Below are 25,593 nucleotides of genomic sequence, written 5' to 3'. Positions count from 1 at the left end.
ACACTAAGAATTCTATTCTTATTTGCCTCTACAAGGTAATAAATAAAGTTTGGATCAGGCTTTTTCTCAATCCTTCCTCTCTTACTCCTTCTAGGTTCGATATCTTCAGTAGGCACTGAAATATCATTGTCATAGTAGGAGAGGATTTTCATCATTGTTATCAATCTCCATAGGTTCTAGATCAGGTAACAATGGATTCTCCATGGGTTGCATTTGAGAACTGTTCCTATTTAAGTTCTCAAAGAATTCCACATCTACAGATTCTATAATCTCAAAAGTGTCAAGGTTTATAAATCTGTAGGTGATACTATTAAGAGAGTATCCCACAAAAGCACATTTATAAGCCCTGTTTCCCAACTTTGGTCTTTTGGGATCAGGCTTTCGAACATATGCTAAACAACCCCAGACTTTAAGTCTTCTCAAGTTTGGTTTCCTCTTAAACCACAACTCATAAGGAGAAACACTCTTCTTTTTCAAAGGAATTCTATTCAAAATATAACATGCAGACAACATAGCTTCACCCCACAAAGAATTAGGCAAACCAGAACTTATAAGCATGCAATTAACCATATCAATCAAAGTTCTATTTTTCCTTTCAGCCATACCATTTTGTTGAGGTGTGTAAGGTGCAGTACGTTGATGAACTAAACCATGCTCTTGACAAAAGGAATTAAATTCAGTAGGAAAGTATTCACCACCACGATCAGAACGTAAAATCTTAATTTTGTGCTCTAATTGTGTCTCTACTTCTGCTTTATAAATCCTAAATTTATCAAAGACTTCATCCTTAGATTTCATTAAATATGTATAAGCATATCTAGTACTATCTTCTATAAAAGTGACATAATACTTATTTCCACCACGAGTGGCAGAACCATGCAAATCACCCACATCACTATGTACTAATTCAAGTAAGGAAGAATTTCGTACTACAGACTTATGGGAAATTCTAGTTATCTTTGCTTGCACACATATTTCACATTTAGAAGCATGATCAAAATTGCAATCAGAAATCAAGCCTAATCGATTCATGTTTCTAAGAGAACCATAATTCACATGCCCTAATCTACCATGCCATAAATTAACAGAGTCAACAATATAAGCAGAACCATTATTTATTAAATTAAGCTTAATCATCCCATTACAAGCATATCCTTGTCCAACAAACACACCATTTTTGGACAACACAAACTTATTAGACTCATAGGTCGTCTTGAATCCAGCCTTCATAACAAGGTCGCCGGAAACAAGGTTCTTCACGATGTCAGGGACATGTAAAACATTAGTAAGAGTCACAGTCTTTCCCGAAGTAAACGAGAGTTCAACAGTGCCTTTCCCAATAACTTTGCTGCGTTGACCGTTTGCGGAGACAACATCGTTTCCTTCTCCACTAACCGGTTCGTATGTCTTGTAAAGATTTCTATCCTTACAGATATGGATGGTTGCACCATTGTCGTACCACCATCCACCCCCAGTTTCAGCAACAGCATTGGCGGCTTGCACCACGATCACAAGTTTGTCATCGACCATATTTGCCTCCTTTTTCTGGTTCTGCTGTTGTTTCTTTTTGAGACGACAGTCACGAGCAAAATGGCCGGGTTTGTCACAGAAGTAGCAAGGGCCGACAGCGCCCTTCTTCTTACTCTTCTTGTTGGGATGCTTCTTAAACTGAGTATCATTCTTAGGTTTCAAGGAATTCGGTGTTTTAGATTCTTCTACGCTATTCACCTTAGAATGGTTTTCAGAATGTGGACTATCCTTAAGTTCTCGCTTACGAGAGTCCTCTTCTATGCGAAGATGACGTTGTAAGGCCTCTAAATCATAGTCAGTCTCAGCATGCTTAAGTTTCTTCTTATAACCATTCCAAGAAGGGGGGAGACGAGAAATAATAACCCCAACAACAAACGCAGAAACAAGATCAATTCCAGCATCCTTAAGATGATTAACTATGAGTAAAAGTTCACTGACCTGGGCAATGATTGACTTACTGTCAACCATCTTAAAATCCATGAAATTGCAAATCAGGAATTTCTTGTTGCTTGCTTCAGAAATCTTGTATTTGTTGTCAAGCGCAGTCCACAATCCCTTTGCAGTCCCAATACTCCGATGTGCATTGTACACATGTTTGTCCAGAGCATTCAAAATATGACCACGACACATGAAATCATCTTCCTGACGCTGCTTTCGTCTAGCCTTCAATTCCTCAGTGTCATTGTCAGTTGCAGCAGGAATTTCCTCCAATCCATCTTCAAGTATGTACCACAACTTGATGGTGATCAGGAAAAACTTCACAGTCTCTTGCCAACGGGTAAAACCTTCACCATCAAAACGTTCCAATCGAGTAAAGGTTTGGTTCATCACTTGCAGAGATTGAGCAGTAGCATTCGAATTCGAAGATTCACCCTCCATTGCCAGAATATTTGTCTAAAAACTGTTGGAAAAAATTGGGTTTCACAAAGGATGAATGAATCAGAGAAGAAAGTGTTGCACTCCAAAACTTTCAAGGCTTGTATAAATTTCTTTTAGACAAATATTTCTACCCTCCCAATAACAATTGGCGATTACAACAGGTATGCGAAATATTGCCTTCAGGATACAATGAAAGCCCTGCAACGAAAACTGAATTCAAGGTTTGTACCCCTTGATTCAATCAAGAACACACAAAGAGATTTCTGATTTCTGATGATGCTTTTTGAAACAGAGAAAACAGATTGATTTTTCTTATATGTTAAACGAAACTGGGAGAAGCTATTTATAAAGGGTTTTGCACCTGTTGGGAATAGGTTTTTATTCGCCAACAGGTTTCTATTCACGAAACGTCAGGTTCCTTCATCAACAGACATCAATGGTGTCTTTTGGATTCGAAATTTTCGAACAGGCCTTTATCGGCCAAATAAAACCGTCAGTTCAAAAAATTCTTCACTAAACAAATATTCCAACAAATAATCAATCACTAAACAAGATTCACAAATCTGTTAGAGATAAAACATCCATGAAGGAGAGAAAAATCATGAAAAGATGAATAAAATCGAAAACTTGACCAGGATCAAACTAACGACGGCTAAAGTTGACCAAAAAAACCAAACTCGCTAGACATATAATTTAAGATTCTCTCTGTTTAGCATGGCACTCGTCTTTTTGGGAGCCACCATGAGATATAATTTTGTTTTCTTCGTATTGTTTATTTCTGTAGTTTCTTTCTCGTGAAGGAGGAGTCTTTTTCCAGTTTGCAAGTTGGCTTTGTGTCATATTCTGTACAGCTTTACCAAAGATTCCTCCTTCAAGGTAGTATATCAAGGGCAATTCTGATTTTGTACACCGGAATTTCCCTTCCCTAATCTAATCAAATCTTTTTAGCAACTCTAAATTTTAACTAACCTCCTTAATTAAGGTCTAATCAAATAATAATAGAGGAGCGATCCAATGAAATGCTCCACATCTAAGATACTTGACAGTTATCAAAAAAGAATGGTTAGAATCGTTAGATGATGGAAGAACTGAATTAATCCAATTACTTTTGTGGTTGTTATATGTGGTGCCGTGGTGGGATAAAAAGTTTTTTATCATTTTGATTTGCATCTTTAAATCTGTAATTGGTGACTTAGTTAAAGCTATGTTGTAAAAGGCGAGCGTCTTTGGCGCTTAAGCACCAAAGACGCCAAACTAAGCCTGCTGTTGTTGTTTTTTAAGTTTCCGGCGCTCGCCTGGGACCCCTTAGGCGCTCTAAGCGCTTGGCGCTCTAAGCGCTTGGCGCCTCGCCTTGCCCAGCATCTTTTATAACATAGAGTTAAAGTGTAATCACAGGATGAGGCAAGAAAATTGACTTGCGCTGACGACAGCTTGTATCACAAATATTCAAAATCGATTTTCTCTCATAAAAATCTTTAACTTTTCGATCATGTGTTTGTGTTACAGCTTGCAGAGGAGAGAGAAAAAACAATTTTGTTGAGAAAAGAGAAACAACTCAACAAGTTTCTCTCTCGGGTCGTTCAGATGATTCAAATAGGTTGATCAAAGTCTTGACCTATATGATCAAACTCGCTGCGCAGTTAGAGGATAATCACCACTAATATGGGAGAAAAGTCACGGCAGTTAATACTATTGACAAATTTATGAAAGGGTAAATCTGGTGTGAAAATTTAAAACTTTGACTAGTTAAAAATGGCAAGGAAAAAAGAGACAAACGTCGAATTTTTATAATGTCGAATTTTTATTCGTCCCCATACCCCATCGATATTTGCCCCATCAAAAAAGTTTCTCGTGTCAAGATCATCACACGTTACAGACACGGACACGCAAGTAGAAATCACGATACATAAATACCAAAGCTGGTGTAACAGTGATGTAAGAAATCTTAACCACTATTAATTATTACATCTTATTAACTTGACCAATTGCGATAGAAGAGGGGGTGCGACACCATGACTAGAATCAAGAACCCGTAAACGGGGGTAAACTTTAGAAAGGCTTTTTTCCCATGACCTCTTTCTCCAAACTTTTCAATATCCACTACCTGGAGCTGGTCGACCAATATTTCTTTCTTTTTAATCTTCCAGAATTTAATTGGCAGCAAATTGTATATGTGGGAACCGTACATGTTATAACACATGACTGGAACGCTAACCAATAGTGCCATCGCTAATTCACCCTTATTAGCGTTTTTAATCTTCCAGAATTTAATTCGCAGCCAGCTGTATATCTGGGAACCGTACATGCTAAAACACATGATTGGAACGCTAACATATAGTGCCGCCGCTAATTCACACTTATTAGCGTAAAAGGGGGGAGACATACTTATGAAAACAACTATGTAACTGATGAATAAAACCATGATTGAAACAAACATCAACACCACGAGAACCCTGACTTGCTGATTCCTAGACTTTTCATAGATAAACCCACTTATGACTAGCATGATTATGCTAAGAAAGATTACGAATGCAATGACATTACAAGTCATGTAAATTCTGTATTTTGTCGGGTTTTTGTACGCCAATATTGGAGTGCCTGCATAGCGTATTAGATAGGGAGAAAACCTGGGTTTATACTTGGAAATAATCTTGTTCCACTTTTCATGTTCCAGAACAATACCAGGTGATTTGCTCATTACGTAACCGTGGGTCGTATACGAATCATTATTTGTTGTATTTAACAACTCATAAAGTAAATAGGTGGTAGTAACAATCTTTGCCTTCTTTGTTGCATGAACAATCTTTGTCATGTTTAGGCTCTGGGTTGTATTTTGTTTTGTGACCTTAGCATTTTTCATAATTGGGATCCACGACAAGAAGTTTGTAGCTAGGTATGAGGAAAAATAACCAGACTTGGAGGAATTAGTTATAGCCCTTAGATAGTAAGTAAATGTAACAGGTTCCTTACTGGATTGGATGATGGAGTCATCTTGAAAAACACCACCAGGTGGATTCATAGCAGCTTGAAAGGCGATTCCGGCTATCAGTGTGGCAACCACCATTAACGCATTAACTCTCTCTTTCACCCATTCTGGTGATCTTTTTTTTTTGTTTCTTGGGGTCATAGCCAATTTCAAGATTCTCTCTTTCCGTCTCGGGCAACATATGTAGTGCTTTGACGCCCTTATTGTTTACAGCATTTATATCAATTCCGATGTTCTTACTCTCCACTAAATACTTTATACACTGCAAATTTAGAAAAGTGAATTCAATACAAAGTCCAAAATAATTGAATTTAAATAAACATGTAAGATTTTTGTTTCAGGGAAAGCCATATATAAGTGTGCATGCATTGTAGGTGATTAAAATATTGTAATAATTATACCTTCCTTCGACTCATTTGTGCAGCAAGGTGCAAAATTGTGTCTCCGTCAATGTTTTTAGAGTTGACAGATACCACATCCATGTCCAAAGATGGTGGCTTCACTGATGGCAATTCCTCTACCAATAATTTCAGGGCATCTAAACTTTTATATTTAACGCAAATGTTTAGTATGGTCTCATTTGTACCATTTTGGATGTGATGAATAGCTTCGGGTTTATGTTTTATTAGCTCCTTCATAATCTTAACTCTGTTTTTCATTGCTGCTACATGTAGAGGAGTTCTGCCTTCTTCATCTTGAACAGTACAAGCCTCTTTGCCGAAATCTAATAACTGCTTCACCATAGAAATGCTTCGTCTAGCCGAAGCCAAGTGAAGAGGAGTAAATCCATGCGAGTCTTTCTCCATTGTGAGTTCTCTCTTTTTCGTCAAAAGTTCTCCCGCAAACTTGACGTGGCCACACATCTCCTCAAGAGGAATAAGTGGGGTTTTCTTAAGCAGCTTTGACAAAACTTTGGTAATTCTTTCTTAATTTTATTCATGATACTTTCATAGATATTTATACATTATGGTTCTCAAAACTTACCTAAGACACTGATTTGAGACTTTCCTTATAAGTCTCACAATCATGACTTACATAAACAATCCTTTCCTAATATATACCACTTACCTTATCAGTCTCAAGTTCGTGACTGATATGGACAATACTTTCCATATATACCACTTACCTTATCAGTCTCAAGTCCGTGACTGATATGGACAATACTTTCCATAGACTAACCACTACGGTCTTGGAAAGTATTACCACTTTCCTTAATACCCCCCCTCAAGACGGAGCATGCAGGTCACAAATGCCCATCTTGGACAAAAGACCTTGAAACTGAACTCGGCCTAATGCTTTGGTGAAGATATCCGCCAACTGTATTCCTGTGGGCGTATACGAGGGAGAAATAATTTTCTGTACTATCGCATCCCTGATGATATGACAATCCACTTCTATATGTTTAGTTCTTTCGTGAAATACGGGATTCTGAGCAATATACAATGCCGACTGACTATCACAAAGAAGACTCATTCCCTGTGTATGACGAATTCCCAAATCACCTAGTAATTGCTTCAACCACTTCAATTCACAAGTAGCGGCAGCCATAGATCTGTATTCTGCTTCAGCTGAACTCCGAGAAACTGTGTACTGCTTTTTAGTCTTCCAAGACACTGGTGAATCTCCAAGAAGCACAAACCATCCTGTCAACGATCGTCTAGTCAAAGGACAGCTTGCCCAATCTGAATCACACCATCCTTTCAAACTTAAACTACTATCAGAGCGCAACAAAATTCCTTGCCCAGGATTCTTTTTCAAATATCTTACTACCCGAAGTGCAGCTTCCCAATGTTCTTGTCTTGGATGCTGCATAAACTGTGACAAAATATGCACAGAATAAGCTAGATCCGGTCTAGTCACAGCCAGATAAATCAATCTTCCGATCAATCGTCGATACCTTTCTGCATCACTCAACAACGGCCCTGTTGCTAAAGCCAAACGATGATTAGTTTCCATTGGAAACTCTGCTGGTTTTGCTCCTAATAACCCCGTCTCCATAATAATGTCTAATGCATATTTCCGCTGACAAACATAAATGCCTTGTTTACTGCGAGCTATCTCCAAGCCCAGAAAATATTTTAATTTTCCCAAATCTTTCATCTTGAAACACTGTCCCAAGTATGTTTTAAATTTATTTAGCTCCATTATATTATCTCCTGCAACAATCAAATCATCCACATACACCAAGACATTAAGTTGCACCTTTCCTTTTATCATAGTGAAGAGAGAATAGTCTGAATAAGATTGCCGAAAACCATAATTCTTCAAAGTTGTTGATAGTTTCGCAAACCAACAACGTGGAGCCTGTTTCAAACCATACAATGATTTCTTCATTATACATACCATATTAGGATTTCCTTTCGCAAATCCAGGTGGTATTTTCATATACACCTCTTCCTCAAAATCTCCATGTAGAAACGCATTGTGTACATCCATCTGATGTACTTCCCAATTTTTAACAGCTGCAACAGCTAGAAAAGTGCGCACTGTTGTCATTTTTGCTACCGGTGCGAAGGTCTCTTTGTAGTCTAAGCCTTCCACCTGATGATTTCCAAAGATCACCAATCTTGCTTTTAAGCGAACCAAATTCCCATTTTCATCATACTTCTCTGTATATATCCATTTACTTCCTAGTGCTCTCTTGCCCTCCGGCAATTCTTGCAAAACCCAGGTATCTTGTTCTTCTAGTGCTCGTATTTCTTCTTCCATTGCTTTCCGCCATCCTGGATGTCTCATTTCTTCTTTAAAATTGCGAGGTGCTGAACTCGCAGTTATAGCTGCAAGAAATTTCTTATATGGTGTAGAAAATTTTTCACAACTAACATAATATGTCAAAGGATACGGCGTACCTGAGGAGGATGATTGTGATGTATGAATATGAGATGGACCATTTTCTCTAGTGGTGTGCGTCACAAAACCCTTAAGCCTACTCGATGGAATTTTCATACGCTTTCCTTTACCCATATCACCTTCTACAGCAACATTATTACCCGGACTGACTGCTTCAGCAGATCTCTCTTGGACTGCTGCACGTTCTTCTTCCGTCGCAGTCATATCTTGAACTCTTTCACCATCTCCGTTTGTCGCAGTTGCATCAGGTATGCCTACAGCATCTCCTGCTGTTGCTGTTATGCCTACAGCGTCTCCTGCTGTTATGCCTACAACGTCTCCTGCTGTTGCTGTTACGCTTGGTACTGCCACACTCTCACTTGCTGTCGCTGTTGCTGTCACCTCTTCATCATCGCTCCAGTCACACGCTGGATTCAACTGAGCAGTCTCAGCTGATACACCAATCCCCTCGGTCTCAATATAATGACCAGGCTGATCACTCTCGGTGCGAGTTGCAACTGTTGACTGCTGCACCACAGACGTTGCATTCTTATATGGGAAACTATTCTCATAAAACTGGACATCTCTTGACACTAAGAATTTTCTTTCATCCAAGTCATATACTTGCCATGCCTTTTTACCAAATGGATATCCAAGAAAAACACACCGCCTTCCTCTACTTGCAAATTTATCCCCTTTGTTATTTTGATCATGCACATAACACAGGCATCCAAACACTTTCAACTGATTATACGGAGGTTTCTTTCCAAACAATATTTCATACGGCGTTTTATTTTCCAGAATAGGTGTAGGACTACGATTAATCAAATACGCAGCTGTCAATGCGCATTCTCCCCAAAACCGTATTGGCAAGTTGGCTTGAAATCTCAAAGCCCTTGCCACATTCAATATATGTTGATACTTTCTCTCCACTCTTCCATTTTGTTGCGGAGTGCCTACACACGATGTTTCAAACACTATCCCATTAGTCTTAAAATATCCACGCAATGAATTAAACTCAGTACCATTATCACTTCTAACAATTTTGATATCTTTATCAAATTGTCGTTTCACAAGAGCTATGAAATCAAGAAACGTTTGTTCAACTGCAGTTTTATTTTGAAGCAAATGAATCCACACACCTCTTGAAAAATCATCTACTATTGTTAAAAAATACTGTGCTCCACAAGACGATGTAGCCCTATAAGGACCCCATAGATCTATATGAATCAATTCAAAAATACAACTGGCTTTACTTAGACTACTAGCAAAACTACTTCTATGTTGTTTCGCTCTTGGGCAAATATCACAAACTTCATTATGCTTCTTCAATCTACTTATACCCGGCAACCTTTGCAATACTTTTTCTGATGGATGTCCCATTCGTCGATGCCACAGCTCGTATGATGCTCCACTGACTGCCATAACTTCAACTTGAGGCACACCACAGAAAATGTATAGTCCACCTTGTCGTTCACCCATTCCAATCACCTTCCTCGTCAACCGGTCCTGTATAAGACATAAACTGTTAGTACATTGTACCGTACATACTAATTCATCAATAAGTTGTGTGACAGAAATTAGGTTACAGGTTATTTGAGGCACATAAAGCACATTATCAAGTCTCAAACCGCCCTGCAGAATAATAGTCCCTATTTTCTCAGATTGTGCATATTTCCCATCTGGGAGTCCAACAGTACACTTCACAATATCTTTCACATCAATCATGTCATCTCTTCTACACGTGACATGATTTGTAGCTCCCGTGTCAATAATCCAATTCGGTTTAGTTTGCTTACCTTGCAGTTGGGACGTATTTTTCTTTGCATTCAAAAACTCAAGCACCTGTCTGAGCTGTGTTGCGGTTACTCCCATCAAATCTGAGCCGTCTGAGGAATATGTGTTTTTGACTGCTTTGTCTCTGCTATATTTAGATTATGTGCTCGAACCTGATTTCCCGTTCCTTGTCCTCTCCTCCTCTTCCATTCGCAAAACCACCACGTCCTCTACCACCAGTTCTTCCACCTCTACCATATCCTCTTCCACTTCTCGGTTTATCTCCCCACCATTCAGGGTATCCAATAAGCTGAAAACAACCTTCATCCGAGTGTCCTTGTCTGCTACAGTGCTTGCAATATTTATTTGGATCATAAGTGTTATTGAGAGGACGTTGATCAGATTGTACCTTGAACGCCATCACATTGTCATGAACTTCCGGTGTGGCGGCTACATCTCCTTTCCTAAGACGTTCCGAGTTTATCATTGTTTGATATGCTACATCTATTGAAGGCAGTGGATCTCTTGCCAACAATTGTTCACGCAAGGAACCATAGACAGCATCTAGTCCAATTAAGAAATAATGTAATAAATCTTCTTCTCTCAAAGTACTAACCTGTGTTGCAATATCACATTCGCACTTGCCACACTTGCACGTTGGTACCTTCATATATGTGATCATCTCATCCCATATCTTATTCAATCTTCCAAAATAAGCAACCACACTTTCTGTTTGCTTTTGTTTACATTCACTTAAAGATGTCTTCAGCTGGCATGTCCGTGTTCCACTTACAACACAAAACCGTCTCTTCAAGTGGTTCCATAACAAGTTTGCATCATCAAAGTCTCCCAAACTGGATCTAAGTGACGGCTCCAATGTGTTGCTGATCCAAGAAACAAGCATCGACTGAATTGCCACCCATTGTTCCAACTGTTCACTTTCTTTCGGTTCTTTGATTGTTCCATCAATGAAACCAAACTTCCTCTTAGCTATTAATGATCTTCTTATGGCTCTAGCCCATTCATCATAGTTATGTCCTTTTAGAACAACCGGTGTGATAATTATACCTGGACCATCACTTGATCCTAGATGATATACTGGATTCTTCTTTTGCGTATCATATTCTATATTCTTGTCTTTGCTTGATTCTCCATCACCACCCATTCTTCTTTTTTTTTTTTTTTTTTTTTCAATCAACTGGCTCGTGATGCCATGACAAAACTTTGGTAATTCTTTCTTAATTTTATTCATGATACTTTCATAGATATTTATACATTATGGTTCTCAAAACTTACCTAAGACACTGATTTGAGACTTTCCTTATAAGTCTCACAATCATGACTTACATAAACAATCCTTTCCTAATATATACCACTTACCTTATAAGTCTCAAGTTCGTGACTGATATGGACAATACTTTCCATATATACCACTTACCTTATCAGTCTCAAGTCCGTGACTGATATGGACAATACTTTCCATAGACTAACCACTACGGTCTTGGAAAGTATTAGCACTTTCCTTAATAAGCTTCTTGAGGATTTCAACATCTCCTCTCAGTGAAGCTTCATAAAGCCCCTCCATTAATCTAACGCTCTCAAATTACTGGATGCTATTTAATAGCTGATGAGATGCTTTTACATTCATTAATAGAACCCCTACTATTTATAAGGGACAAGTTATTACTTCTAAGAAATGATAAAGATAACAATTTTGTGGCTGTCTTCCGCCCCGTTTTGGTAGAATACTATTAGTTGACGGACACCTTTGCTTGACTTGATTTTTCGCCGACAGTAGTTGTGTTGACTTGTCTTGTTCTGGTTATTATTATTGGAAAAAAAAATATACATATAAAAATATTCTTGTTCTGGTTATTATTGCAGGAGGTTCAGGCAGATGCTATATCTCCAATGAAGTTGTGGCAAGAGCTTGCAAAGAAGCCACAAGATGGACAAGAAGCAATGGACAAGACAACTTTATCTTTCTCAATGATAACCTAAATATCGCCAATGGAATGAAGAACAGTGTTATTTCGATAGAATTGAGAAGCAAAGCTTACTTGATGAAAGCTTATATATATTTTTTGGCCTCTTCATTTTTCACTATAAAAAATAGGAACTGTAATTTTCGGGAGAATCAGAGAAAAGCTACCTAGAAAGCAAAACTCAGTATTTGCAGCACTGTAATTTCCTTTCGATAGTTTATAAATCTCTCTCCTAAAAGTTGAAGTAGCAGCGAGATTGAAGCGATGAATGGTTCAGCGCCACAAAAATCACCTTTACGCTGAATGGTTCAACGCTCACAAAAATCACAAAATATGATCTGACGGCTGAAATTGGTTGCGCTGAATCAAACAGCGCTGACGCTGAACCAAACAACATTGAGAGGTGGTCCCAGGTGACCTGGGATGCTAATCTAGTTGTTAGATTAGCACTCCAATAAGACTTAAGAAGTAGTCGTAGCTGACGTGGAATTCTAATCTAGATGCTAGATTAGCACCCATAGGACTAAGCCTAACTCTGAGTAGTCGTAGATTCCATAACGAAAGAATAATGCAGCAGAGATGTTTATGTTGGGGTTCAGAGCCATCTACACATGCTCATTAATCTTACGGAAATAAACTAGCTAACAAGAAACACTTGATCTCTCGGATTGCTCCATGAACATCACTACGATCTTGGATAAGAAGAAGAGAAAGAGAACCAAATAGAGTCAAGCCATAAACCAAAGAAACAAAAATAAAGTACTCACGGATTTAACTTGGTTCAACAATATACACGATGTGTGAATATTTTCTACATCCACCAAACGCCTACGACCTCTTTCTTTATTATGAGAATTACACAAGAATTGAATAATCAATTATCGACTCACCACAACGTGACCGAAAAACTCTCACAAACGCCCTATAAATCCTTCTTCACACATATGAGATAACGTTTACCACATTATCTACCACAACGAGATGATCTTCTCTGCACACCCTGACATAGATTACCATGGACGCCTTCAGCTCAACACCAATAATCAATCCAGCACCACCAAGATGATCTTCTCCTTAACAAGATGTCTTACCAACATCTCCATATGAATACTCTATAATGACATAGCTTTCAACATCGATAAGTACTCCATAAACACCACAATAATGTACTTCTTCCACCATTAGGTCTCTCACATACCACCCCAAGAGGTGGGATGAATTCCTCACATCTCTAATGAGAATTTCCTTGAGAACTCATAACTAAAACTCATAGTTTAGGCCTCCTTTTATAGTAGTCATATTACTTATCCTACCAGTTTAGGGTTTCCTAACTTAGTTCTCAAACCGAAAACTCTACCGACCCAACAACAAAGTTTGACTTATTTTTCAAAATTTAAACACCGACCTTAACCTACAATTCTCCACCTCGAATCATGCATTTATGCGTGATACGATCAGCATGTTATCCCTCAATCTTTTGCATATCGTTTGCACCATCACTGGTTGCCTACATATCCACAATAGGAATCAAACAGAAATGTAGTTCACCCAAACTTGTTCCGTAGAACCCACACCATAAGAGAGCAAACCAAACTTTAACATCACCAACTCAGACTTAACAATCCAACCTACCGGTGATTGTAAAAATCTCCACCACGGTGAAAAATCTGACCATCTCAACAACTATCATCATATGATCATCCGTTATGCAACATCTTGAGAAACACCTTACTCCGTTATGTTCACAACTCCACATTGATTGGCATCATTCTAGGTGTATTGCATGCCAACTCAATCAGACCATACTCGATCATTGTTCATATGCTTCCATCGAACTTAGCTATAGCCATTATGCGCCCTTGAGCCTTTGCCACCTTCAAAATTGCTCCATAGTATCAAAACAGTTCTGCCTTGGCCTTCCTTGCTCCACCTGAGTTAATATTCTGTTTTTCAAAGCTACTAACTCCAAGTTGCGCACCACATCTGTTAGGGTTGACATCCATAACTACTCGATCACCAAATAAAACTACCATAGTAGCCTACATGCGTCTTCCTAAGCATTTCCTTAGCAGAACCATAATCTTAAATCTTTGTCTCTAAACTCCAGCCGAGTCAATTGCTTCTTAAAACAACTGAACACATACTTGCTCCTTTCCATCAGCATGACCTCCAAAGCGATTTAACGAGATACTTTGCGTTAGTTTGTAATACAACCAACCTTTATGTTAGCTTCCAAGAAAAGAACCATCTTGTATGTACCAAAGCATAGTGAGCATGACTATATCTGCGCACCAAATACAAGCAATCTATAGATCATTTCCCTTACGTTCCAATCTCTATGAATCTTGCTTTACGATCCTATCTCCTATTGGATCATGATTATACGACCATATTTCCCTAATTGAGTTTTACTCCTTTAAAAAAGCTCATCATATCTTTGAACAATTTTATACATACAAAACTACGTGTCCAGCTTCACAGAGTCTTCGACAGCTGACACACCAATCATCTTCACCACTTCAGCAACCTCAACGGGCTTTGACAACAATATCCTTTTTACGAGCTTTAAGATAATTTTCAAGATAGTCTTTTATCAATTTCTTAGCAAGCATGTAGTTTCGACTTCACGACAATCAAACCACAACACAATTCGGATTCAGATATAACTGTGACCATTGTCGAAGAATTCATTGTTATCTTCGTAAAAATACATAATGTCACAAATTCTGTCTTTTGCATATCCCTTTTTAATCTTGCTCAAAAAACGTACACCAACATTTCGAAAACTGATAATCAGTCTTTCACAAAAAGACCCAGTCACACCTTGCCATAATCTGAAACCTTTGGTAAATTCCTCAAGATCCAAGAAATTCAAGATGTTGTTGTATTTAGTTTCTCATGCTATGTAGAGAAAATAACTTGACGGAAACTATATCGTTGCTGAATCAAATTTCTCAATAGAAATATTTACCTTCATCTCTACAGGGTCTGTCACTATTAAAATCATAATTTCAATAATTGTAGTAGACAAGAAACCCCCCAAATGTTATCATTGCTATAATATCGCTCTCTCCAACATAAAGTATCACTCCGATCATAAGGAAATCAAATAGACAATTCATAATAAAAAGTTGTTAGAAAAACACGCCGAAAATTGTAGCCCAATCAAATTCATGCACCATGTTTTCTCCAAGTAGTATGTGCTAGCTTCCTTAGCCACGCAACCATACACATTGTAGTATTCTATCTTTATTCATTAAACTCTTTTTAATTCCTCACAACGAGTCTTCACCAAAGTAGGAACATATCCGCAACACAAATATACCAACCTGTTTCTTCAAATGGTCTTGCACTTCAACCATCTCCGATCGACTTCAAATGGTGTACAACCAAACACAACTGTTCGACTGAACATCATCGACAAGAATCAAAAGATCACAAACTATCTAGCTTCTCCATCGGCAACAGTACAAAAGAAACTCCAAAAATTATTTTTCCACTCGACACGATGTCATACTCAACACAGACAAACAAAAGCTACAAACTATATCGACAAAATGTTTCTTATATGATAATAAGAAACCATAGATCCACCACAACTAATATCACATCTCATCTGACGATCCATGTCCTGCAACTATTTGTAGCCACACACTTCAAATACTAAGATTGAAAATCAAACTATTCACTTCGAACATATCAATTCCTGGCCAACGGTTAATACTTCCAAAAAGAAACCTACTACGAGATTTCCCCAAATCCTTATTGCAACAATCAACTAAGGCAAAATGAGTATGAATTTATCTTCGTATTCTTTGACTGCAGGTTAAAGACAATCAATAACATAATTGATGACGATTGATAACCAAATTATTGTTTCCCTTGATATGGAACAATAATGACACTTTGACATGTTTATATTCCATCTCTACTTCCACAAACATACAAACTAATATGTGTATCCCAACTATGATTTTCTTGCCTTCTTGTGTCTTGCCAAGCAAACACCGATTAATTGAAAACCAATCTAAGCATGTATTTCAAACAGTTCACAAGAATAAGGTACGAAGTATAGAGAATAAATAAACATACTTGAAGCCATGCATAGGGTTTATGCTCCAATAAGTATTAATGTCAAATCTCCAATGTAGAGCACCATAAACATCAAAAAAATAATTCTTGACCATATCGAATGCAGATCACCTGATATAATCTCATTCCTTTAGAAATACGCTTTGATTTGCTTTGTTCCCAAACTGATGAAATCAAATCCTACACATACTTGATAACATCAAACTTTGCATCTTCTGAAGCTATAACATCTAATCCTCATACTTGATGAAACCAAATCCTTCGTCTTCAAAATTTTCTGCCAATCCAGAAAACCTAAAACTTCTCTCTTCAAACCTTCTATCCAGCCTAAAGCTCTGATACCAATTGTTGGGCATCTTCACATGCTAATTAATCTTGCGGAAACAAACTATCTAACAAGAACACTTGATCTCTCGGATTTCTCCATGAACCTCACTACGATCTAGGATAAGAAGAAGAGAAAGAGAACCAAATAGATGCAAGCCATAAACGAAAGCAACAAAAATAAAGTACTCACGGAATAAACGTGGTTCAACAATATACGATGTGTGAATATTGTCTACATCCACCAAACGGCTACGACCTCTTTCTTTATTATGAGAATTACACAAGAATTGAATAATCAATTATCGACTCACCACAATGTGACCGAACAACTCTCACAAACGCCCTATAAGTCCAAATTAGTATCTTTACGCATATAAGATAATGTGCACCACATTATCTACCACAACGAGATGATCTTCTCTGCACACCCTGGCATAAGTTATTGGTGTTGAGCTGACGGCGTCCATAATAAGCCTAACTCTGAGTAGTTGTAGATTTGAGAACGAAATAATAATGCAGCAGAGATGTTTAAAGCATGAATTATTAGTATTGTTTCTTGGGATGCATCGTTTGTTTCACTAGGTATATAATTTGTGGCTAACTTGGAAGTTCAAGTAGATCAGGTTCCTATCCTTTTTTGTCTCGCATCAATAATTGTTAAAGGGGAAAATTTAAGATTCTTTCTCTATATATATGTGACTCGGTTTTTTTAGGATGTTCCATGAGATATAAATTTTGTTTTCTTGTAGTTTCTTTCTCGACTCGTGATGGAGGAGTCTATTCCAGTTCGCGAATTTCCTTTGTGTCATATTCTGTACAGCTTTAGGATCAATCATAGTACGTCCTAAGTGATGTCATTACACATTAGTCCAAAACTGAGTGATATCACTCATCATTGTTGGTTCGTGCGTCACTACTCTAACTTGTATGCTGCATCCAAAATCAAGTGGAAGGAATAGTGCCATATGTAGATAAGTATATCTATAGAAAAATCATGGTTTCAGATTTGCAAATGACAGATCTAACTTCAACGATTTCTCTTGGTGGCTTTTATTGTATGGCTCACAGTTTTCTGCAAGAGCTAATGTTTTAGTTACCAGGACACCACAAGTGACCATCATCTACTTGACTTTGATTAGTCTTACGAATGTGGTGGATCACCTCAGCGATGTGAGTATATCTCTTACCAATAATTGAAGAGTGAAAGAATGCTACCCTAGGTTATGCTGGTATACGTATTATCAGTTGATATTAATACAAGATCTTAATATATTAATATTTCTTTATATTAGTTTTATATTCCTCTGATCGAACTAAAACGACAGATATGCCTAAAACTTTAATTTCAAATCAGCATTGATTTTACTGAAATCCGATCAAAGATTTGTACGTGTAAATTAATAACCAAATTTGCAAAATAACCCAAATAGAATCAAAATCCACATTTAAAATGCAATATCAGCGGCTATCAAATTAGACTCAACACAAGGAACTTATGCAGTAACAGTAAGTACATTTACTAGGATGTCATCATCACTTTAAATCTTATGCAGCAGAGGTCATAACTCATAACTCATAAGTAAGGGCTAGCCCACCCTTAAAGCATCTCCAATAACGATGGGTGTACAAAATTTTACACAGAGGTCTTATTTAGACTTTTATTCGTGGTAAAAGTAAAATCTTTTGACTCATAACCCGAGTTATTATGTTGCACCTGATCGACTAAGTTTACTTGGGAAATTCTTGAATTTGTTCGAGCATCATTTTTTTCTTCTGTAATATGCCTTGGATATAGCACTTGGTATGTCTGGGCCTGCTCCTTTCCACTAGCCCAACAGAAAGGTTAAGTCCATTTCCATTTGTTTTGCAACCTAAAACTAAAAATGCATAAGGAGGATTGTTAAGGTAACAGAGAAAAACATATTGCACTGGAGGGTTCTTGTGTTTTTTCTTGCATGTTATGACCAACTATGTAGCGGGTCTTTCTGTCTAGCTGTTTAGCAGACATCTCTCGATCTTGCTATTTAGCGGATCCGTCTCGCTGTGTAGCAGACATCTTTATACCACGGTTTAGTGGTTCCGTATCGCTGTTTAGCAGACTTCTCTACCGTCTAGCTATTTAGCAGACATCACTTTTTATCCAGCCGTGGAGCGGATATATTCTCTGTTTTGCTCGAGGACTAGCAAAATATAAGTGTGGGGTGTTGATAAGCACGTAAATACTATATTTTGTATCCCATATTTATATTAGATAGGACTCGATATTTTGGCTAATGACATTATTTTTAGTGTTTTTATATAAAGTGCAAGCAGAAGCAGATTCGATCACCGGAAGAATAAACAACTAAAAATGGCATTTGTGACGAAATCACCCATATTGCTCCCTGCATTAGAAGAAATCAGCTTAGTTAATGAACTTCTTGGTTGCCAAGTCAACAACTTGAATTGCAGCACCAACTTTAAATCCTTGTATTATGTGTGTGTGCTTGCTGGTTTGATTTCATTTCCTGTTTCATATCTTGATTGATTGTCTTAGCTTGAGCCATTTGTTACAGCAGTTTTTTTGTTTTTTTATCAATCATAACACAACATAAAAATAATATTAAAGAAGGAAAGAATATTATACAGTAGAGGCCAAGGGGATCCCAATGGGAATCGAATAGGTGAGATAAAGCAACAATAGCAACTGTTGGTTGATGATGCTCTACCTACAGCCCCACATTACAAAAGAGTGAGGAAGAACCACGGCCCATAGAGCATAAAGCAAAAATCACTTATGTTTCATATACGAGTAACTAATTATTACTAATGGGTAACTAAGATTTCATTCTGGATCTGCAGAGCTGATGTGTGACCAGTATTTCTTTACAAGCTCGCCAAATAATGATCCCTCTTCTTTCATCAATTTGGTTGGTTCATCGTATTCCACTATCTTTCCTGCAGATATAAAGAGAATACACTTTTGTTAGACTGAATAAGAAAACAAGAAGTTTAATGAATTCTAGTGTTTTAGTTTCCTATATATGCAAAGAGTATGTACGTGTATATAAAACTCACCATCACTCAATGCAAGCACCATTGTGCTATCCATCACGGTTGGTATCCTATGAGCTACTGTGATAACTGTGAAACTCTCGAACTCCGTACGTATGGTTCTTTGAAGTATAGAATCGGTTGCATTGTCAATTGAAGCAGTGGCTTCATCAAGCACTAATATCTGACTTCTCCTCAAAAGAGCTCGACCAAAGCAAAATAGTTGTCGTTGTCCCAAGCTCCAGTTTCCACCATCTTGTTCAACTGTAATATATCAAAATTTACATATAAGAGAAAGGGGTAGAGTAAAGAGAGAGCTGAGGATGGTACTAACAATTTCGTACCTAGACTACTTAAACCTTCTTTTTTCTCTTGTACAGTATCCCGAAGCTGACATTTCTCTAGAACCTTTACACATATATGAAATACGAGAATATTAGCGACCAGATACTATTAACAAAGACAGAGAGATAGCGGAAAAAATACCTCCCAAATTTCCTGGTCACCATGTTGAGACAGTGGATCCAAATTGTATCTCACAGTTCCTTTAAAAAGAGTAGGATCTTGAGGTATAATCCCCAACCGCATTCTTAAATCATGCAGTCCAATCGTTGAGATGTCAATGCCGTCTATGACAATTTTCCCTTCGAATGCTTCTATTATTCGAAACAAAGCACTTATCAGAGTTGTCTTTCCACTACCAGTTCTGCCAACAATTCCAATCTTGTGTCCTCCTTCAAATGTGCAAGTAATCCCTTGAAGAACAAGTGGAGTATCAGCCCTATATCGTATCTGCTCGAATCATCAAATACCTTAGTATATTAATCTTCTTCAAACAAGACTCTAGCAAAGTTATATACAAACTTTGCATAGTTTACCTTTAAATTTTGCAGCTCAACTCTTCCCACAGTAGGCCAACTTGGTACTGGCCGATTTCCTTCTATGACTTCTGGAGCTTCACTAGGAATGGTCATGTACTGGCTTAGCCTTTCCACTGAAATGATGTTATTTGCTAATGTACACTGGTTTTGAGTTGAGAATACAAGAGACATATTCAATGAGAGACCATATGAAAACGCCATTCCGATGACTCCTGCCATATCATAAAGTTGGTGATCATAAATTCCATTGGTCAATCCAAAGGAACAGGATCGGTAGAGTTTCATTATATTCTTACCTGAACTAAAAGTTCCTTGAGGAAGCAAAACCAATAGTAGAGCTGTGGAACAAAGAACAATGACTGATAGTGTTTCCAAACGTTGGATGAACCACTCATTTGCAGAATAAATGTGAAAAGAAGGACTAGCATTTTTGTCAATGAGATCGAGATTTCGAAGAAAGAATCGCTCTTCATTTTGAAAAGCTCTAATTGTCATTGCTCCTGCTATGGACTCCCCAAGATGATTTGCTACCATTGAATTGGTTGTTCCATTAATTCTCATGAACACTCTTGCAGAAGCCGAATAGTATCGCTGTTGAACAAATGTACAATTTCAAATCATCCGATTTATTACTTACAGGATTACTAAGGAAGAAAAACTTTGCAAATACCTGTAAGTATATCACCGAGAGTACCATCGGTATGCAAACAAACACGAGTTGCCAGGTAATGACAGTCAGTAGTCCAAGAGTAATGTAAGTATTAGCAGTAATCATGATAACAAATATGAGGTTGTATGCGAGATCCAGATCTACTATACTTAGATCCGAGGAGACCTACAAAAGAAAAGTTAGCCTTGGTCAATTCTCAATAAAAATCTATAATTCATTTACTTCTATAACAAGTACTGAGTACACTTACCCGGCTTAATAATCTTCCCAGAGAAGTCGACTCATAAAAAGAAATTGGTGCACTGAAAAGAGAGTCCAGTAACAGAGAGTAAGGACATCGACGAATGCATAGTCAAAGGGACCACAAAAAGACTTCTAACAAGTAAAAAGAATATCAAGATGCATCCAATTGCCAAGTACACTACTACTAGCCGCAATTTGCTGACGCCAGAGTTCTGAAGGTTTGAAGCCATCCAATAGTTTTGTAGTATTTGGCCACCAAACAAAAAGATCCGTGGAAGAGTTGCTAAAGATAAGTAAAATAAGCCTTTCTTTTGATGCAGATATTGCAGGTACGGCTTCCAGCCGGTGTTTCCAGTTTCTTTTTCTTCTTTCTTAATCAACTGATGTTCTGCAGGATCTTGAATCTCCTTGTCTCTATAAATGTTACCGGCATCTGTAGCACAAATTTCATTTCTTTGGGGGTAATCAACCTAAGTGAGCGTTTCACATCCAGTTGTATTTTTATGTGCATTGACAAGGTCATAAAATACAGAACTTGAAGCTAGTAGTGTATGGTATGGAGATGCATGTTAGATTTCACCGTCTGACAACAGCTATGAAGCCAATAAGATGTAGAATTCAACAAACTTTCAGTCATATAGCGAAGCAAGACGTAAGATTCATAGTTGTGATTAGTTTATACTAAGAAAAGGTTCATAAACTAGCTAACAGTTTAATGAGATTTTTGTTTCAAACTGACCAGAATATTATCGAATGCAGGAAGAAAATCAACTTGGTGAGTCACAAGTAACACCGTCTTTCCTGAAAGAGCTCCCATAACGTATTCTTGCGAAAATAATATGCAGCAGAAAGAGATTTATGATCCCACATCAAATAAGCTTGTAGCAGTATGAGCATCAACCGAACTGAATGGATCGTCCAAGAGATATATATCAGCATCCTGATAAAGTGCGCGAGCTAGTTGAATACGTTGCTTCTGACCACCACTCAGATTTATTCCTCGTTCTCCTATTTCAGTGAGATCACCATATGGTAGCATTTCAAGATCCTTAAGCAGTGAACACTTTTGCAATACGTCTCGGTATCTTTTCTTATTAAAGGTGCACCAAAATAAAATATTTTCTTGTATACTTCCTGACTGAATCCATGCCGTTTGAGAAACATAGGCAATTGTTCCATAAACTTGAATCTACGCAATGAATTTTGAAATTTGACACCTTAAGTTTTGAACTTATGGTTGATTAAAAAAAATAATGAATGAGATGCGTTGCATGTAAATAATGACTTACAGTGCCTTGTATGTTCGGTACCTCTCCAAGAATCGCTGCTAAAAGTGTTGATTTACCTGCACCAACCTCTCCACATATAGCAACTTTCTCACCAGGTTTAACCTCTAAATTTGTGTTTCTCAGAGTGTCTTTTACAGGACTCTCTTCCCATGAGAAATTACCCGACTCGATTAATATGGAATGCCTAAGTTTCTCTACATCATTTCCCTTGTTCCTGACCTTCTCACTCTCCAACTCCGGTGCTACAAGAAAGGATTCGATCCTTTCAAATGAAACTTTTGCTTGAATTACTATTCCAATAACATCAGGAATGAATCTAATAGGGTCTTGTGCAATACCTAACGTCGCTATAAATGTGAACACGTTACTAGGATTCAAAGGAACCTTGAAAAAATAACAAGCCCAGAAGGTGACAGAAGCCAGCATGATAGGTGATGCCCAAAAGAAGAAACCGTTGAAAGCTTTCTGATACTGCATAGGTGACAACCATTTGTATTCTTCACTTCTCAATTTTTTGATGACATTTTTGAAATGAATCTCCCAAGCATACAACTTTAAGATTTTCATGTTCACCAAAGCTTCAGATATCGCCTTTAGTCTCCTATCTTGCACCCCCATAAGCTTTCTCTGATACTTATTATGAAGTTTCGCTATAGGAATGTTCACCAACACAGTAAGCACTATGACAACCAAAGCCGAAATCGTCGCAAGACCCACAGTATATATAAGGATAGCTAAGTTTAGACAAATTTGGAGGACTAGTACCCATATCTGATGAAACCAGTAAGGAAACTCACCAATTCTATATGCATCAACCGTGACATAACTAATTATCTCACTCGCTGAATTCTCTGTTTTAGCAGAACTAGAAAGTTTCAGTTGCTTCTTATAAATAGCTGCCGAGAGTAATGATCTTATTCGAATACCCGTTATTCTACTACAAAAAAACCATTGCCGTTGCGATAACGACTCTAACAATTTGGAGATCAGCAACAGTATAGCTAAAACATAACCTTCATGTTTAAAATCCTCTTTACCTTCTGCAACTTTAATGAAAGCACTAAGAAACAATGGACCAGAAGATAGAGTGATTGTCTTGAGTAATGCGCATAAACCCGATATGACGATCTCTTTCCAATAACAATGAATAATTGCCCACAAAATTGATTTTTGTTGTTGCTGCTGTTGTTGTTGCATGAATGACATGTAACAAGTGCTTGCTCTATCTGAGTTTCTTAATTTGGGTATATCATCATCTTCAAGATTTTTGTGTTTTCCTTTCTTTATCAATGGATTTAACCACCAAAACGATAATGTACTAAGTAAACCAGCTTCAGCAAAAGGTGTTTCAGTCCTAGAATCACTAGTCTGTCTTTATCTCTCTTTTCACTCAAAAAACAGGAACAAAAACACAGTCAAGAGACCAATTAGTATTAGTCTGTCTTTATCTCTCTTTTCACTCTCAATAAAAAACTTGGCACTTCGTATGCGGGAAACCACCTAGGAGCACACACCTACCCTAGTTGGACATAGATCATAAAGTCTACTAGTTGTGACTTGTGATATCAGCCTGCATCTTCATTATTAGATACACATATCCATCGACTGCAACAACAAAAGATTAGGTTTATTAAAAAAATACAGTAGAGCAGTTTTGGCTGACACGTACGATTTCCTCACGGCTGTATTTCAGATTTGCGGGTTCAGAACGTGCCCTACACAATCAAATCTCAAGTCTCATAAAGATTTGATTTGATGATCTGTAGTTTAAAATATTACTAGTAGTTTGCACCTAATTAAGTTTGAAAAATGGCCGGAAAAAACGTACTTTTCACGGTTATGAGTCATGTGTGTGACCATAAATGCGTGTATAACATATAACACGTACAGCTTTCCATAGAAAATTATTTGTAGCCGTGTTCCGGTCATAACTTCATTAGCTAATATGCTATGTACATTATCAAGGGTTCATACGTATAATGCTCAAAGCATTAGACGAGGGACTGAAGAAGCTTGTCACGTTGTTGATGCATGTTTTTATTTTCTGAAAACAATATCTCAAGTTGCGTACGAAATCAGTCAGTATCTCCATAATGAAATCATTGAAATATCAACGATCTCCAAAATATCCGTAGAAAGAACTTCCAGAATATTTCCTCACAGCTGCATAGCTCTCTAATAGTTCTAAAAATTTAACTTGGTTCTTTTAGCCTGAAGCTAGGATGACTATTGCCTATACGCCCCAAAAGTCGAGCTGTTCGGCGGAACAGGACTTAAAAAACGGTGAAATTTTCACATTTACTGTTCCTAATCGGAAATTCTAAAAGGTAATATTTTGACTTCTAGCAACTATTTTTTGTCCTCGAAAATAGACTTTTAGCAACTGTTTTGGTCAAACGAGGACTTATTGAGTCCCGAAGAGGTACCATTGATGGTTGACTATTCCAATTGACTGACCCAAGTACGCGGGTGCACTCTTACTGGATACTCGAAAAACGTACTATTAATAGTTGATTAAATAGTGTCGAGTGTTGTTGGCCATGAACATAAATCCAGTTGACTGGTTAATATTTCGAACGCATTATTAATGCACTCCAAAAAATGTTCCCACTATAGTCGAGTATAGGGACATGGGCATCATTTTTTTTTGGGTCATATTTTGCCCTTTTGCTCATGTACGCTATTTTTGAAATTCAGCAATACGTTGACCATAAAAGTGGGATTGAGCGATTTTGTAAGTCCTTTTTCTGCAAAAGTTTCCCAAAAGTCGTCCTAGTTAACTGTTAATCATTCCAAAGTCGAGACGCTTGTATACCGTATATTTTTTACCACTGGTGGTATCTTTGAGACGCATATTACTTTCCTAAGACTTTCTCTTATCATTGCCCAAGATTCAAGATTTATGTAGTTGCAGAAAATCCTACAACTGCATGCACCCAAAGAAGTGATAAGATACTATGCACCCCTTGACACTAGATATGATCTTTACACAAACTTTGTATGAAGAAAAAATGATGTTCTTATTGATATCACAAAGATTTTTACATATAAGGAAGATGATGATCATAAGATA

The 25,593-nt window shown here is 37.5% G+C and overlaps 1 pseudogene; it reads right to left on the bottom strand.

The window, feature by feature from the left end:
* Positions 1–19,033: 19,033 nt before the first annotated feature.
* On the bottom strand, positions 19,034–25,374 carry LOC113352703 (annotated as a pseudogene).
* Positions 25,375–25,593: the final 219 nt, after the last annotated feature.

This window comes from Papaver somniferum, chromosome 2 (genome assembly GCF_003573695.1).
Source record: "Papaver somniferum cultivar HN1 chromosome 2, ASM357369v1, whole genome shotgun sequence".
Lineage (NCBI taxonomy): Eukaryota > Viridiplantae > Streptophyta > Magnoliopsida > Ranunculales > Papaveraceae > Papaver > Papaver somniferum.
Note: the sequence above shows the minus strand (reverse complement) of the source record. Positions and strands in the feature narration are given on the sequence as shown.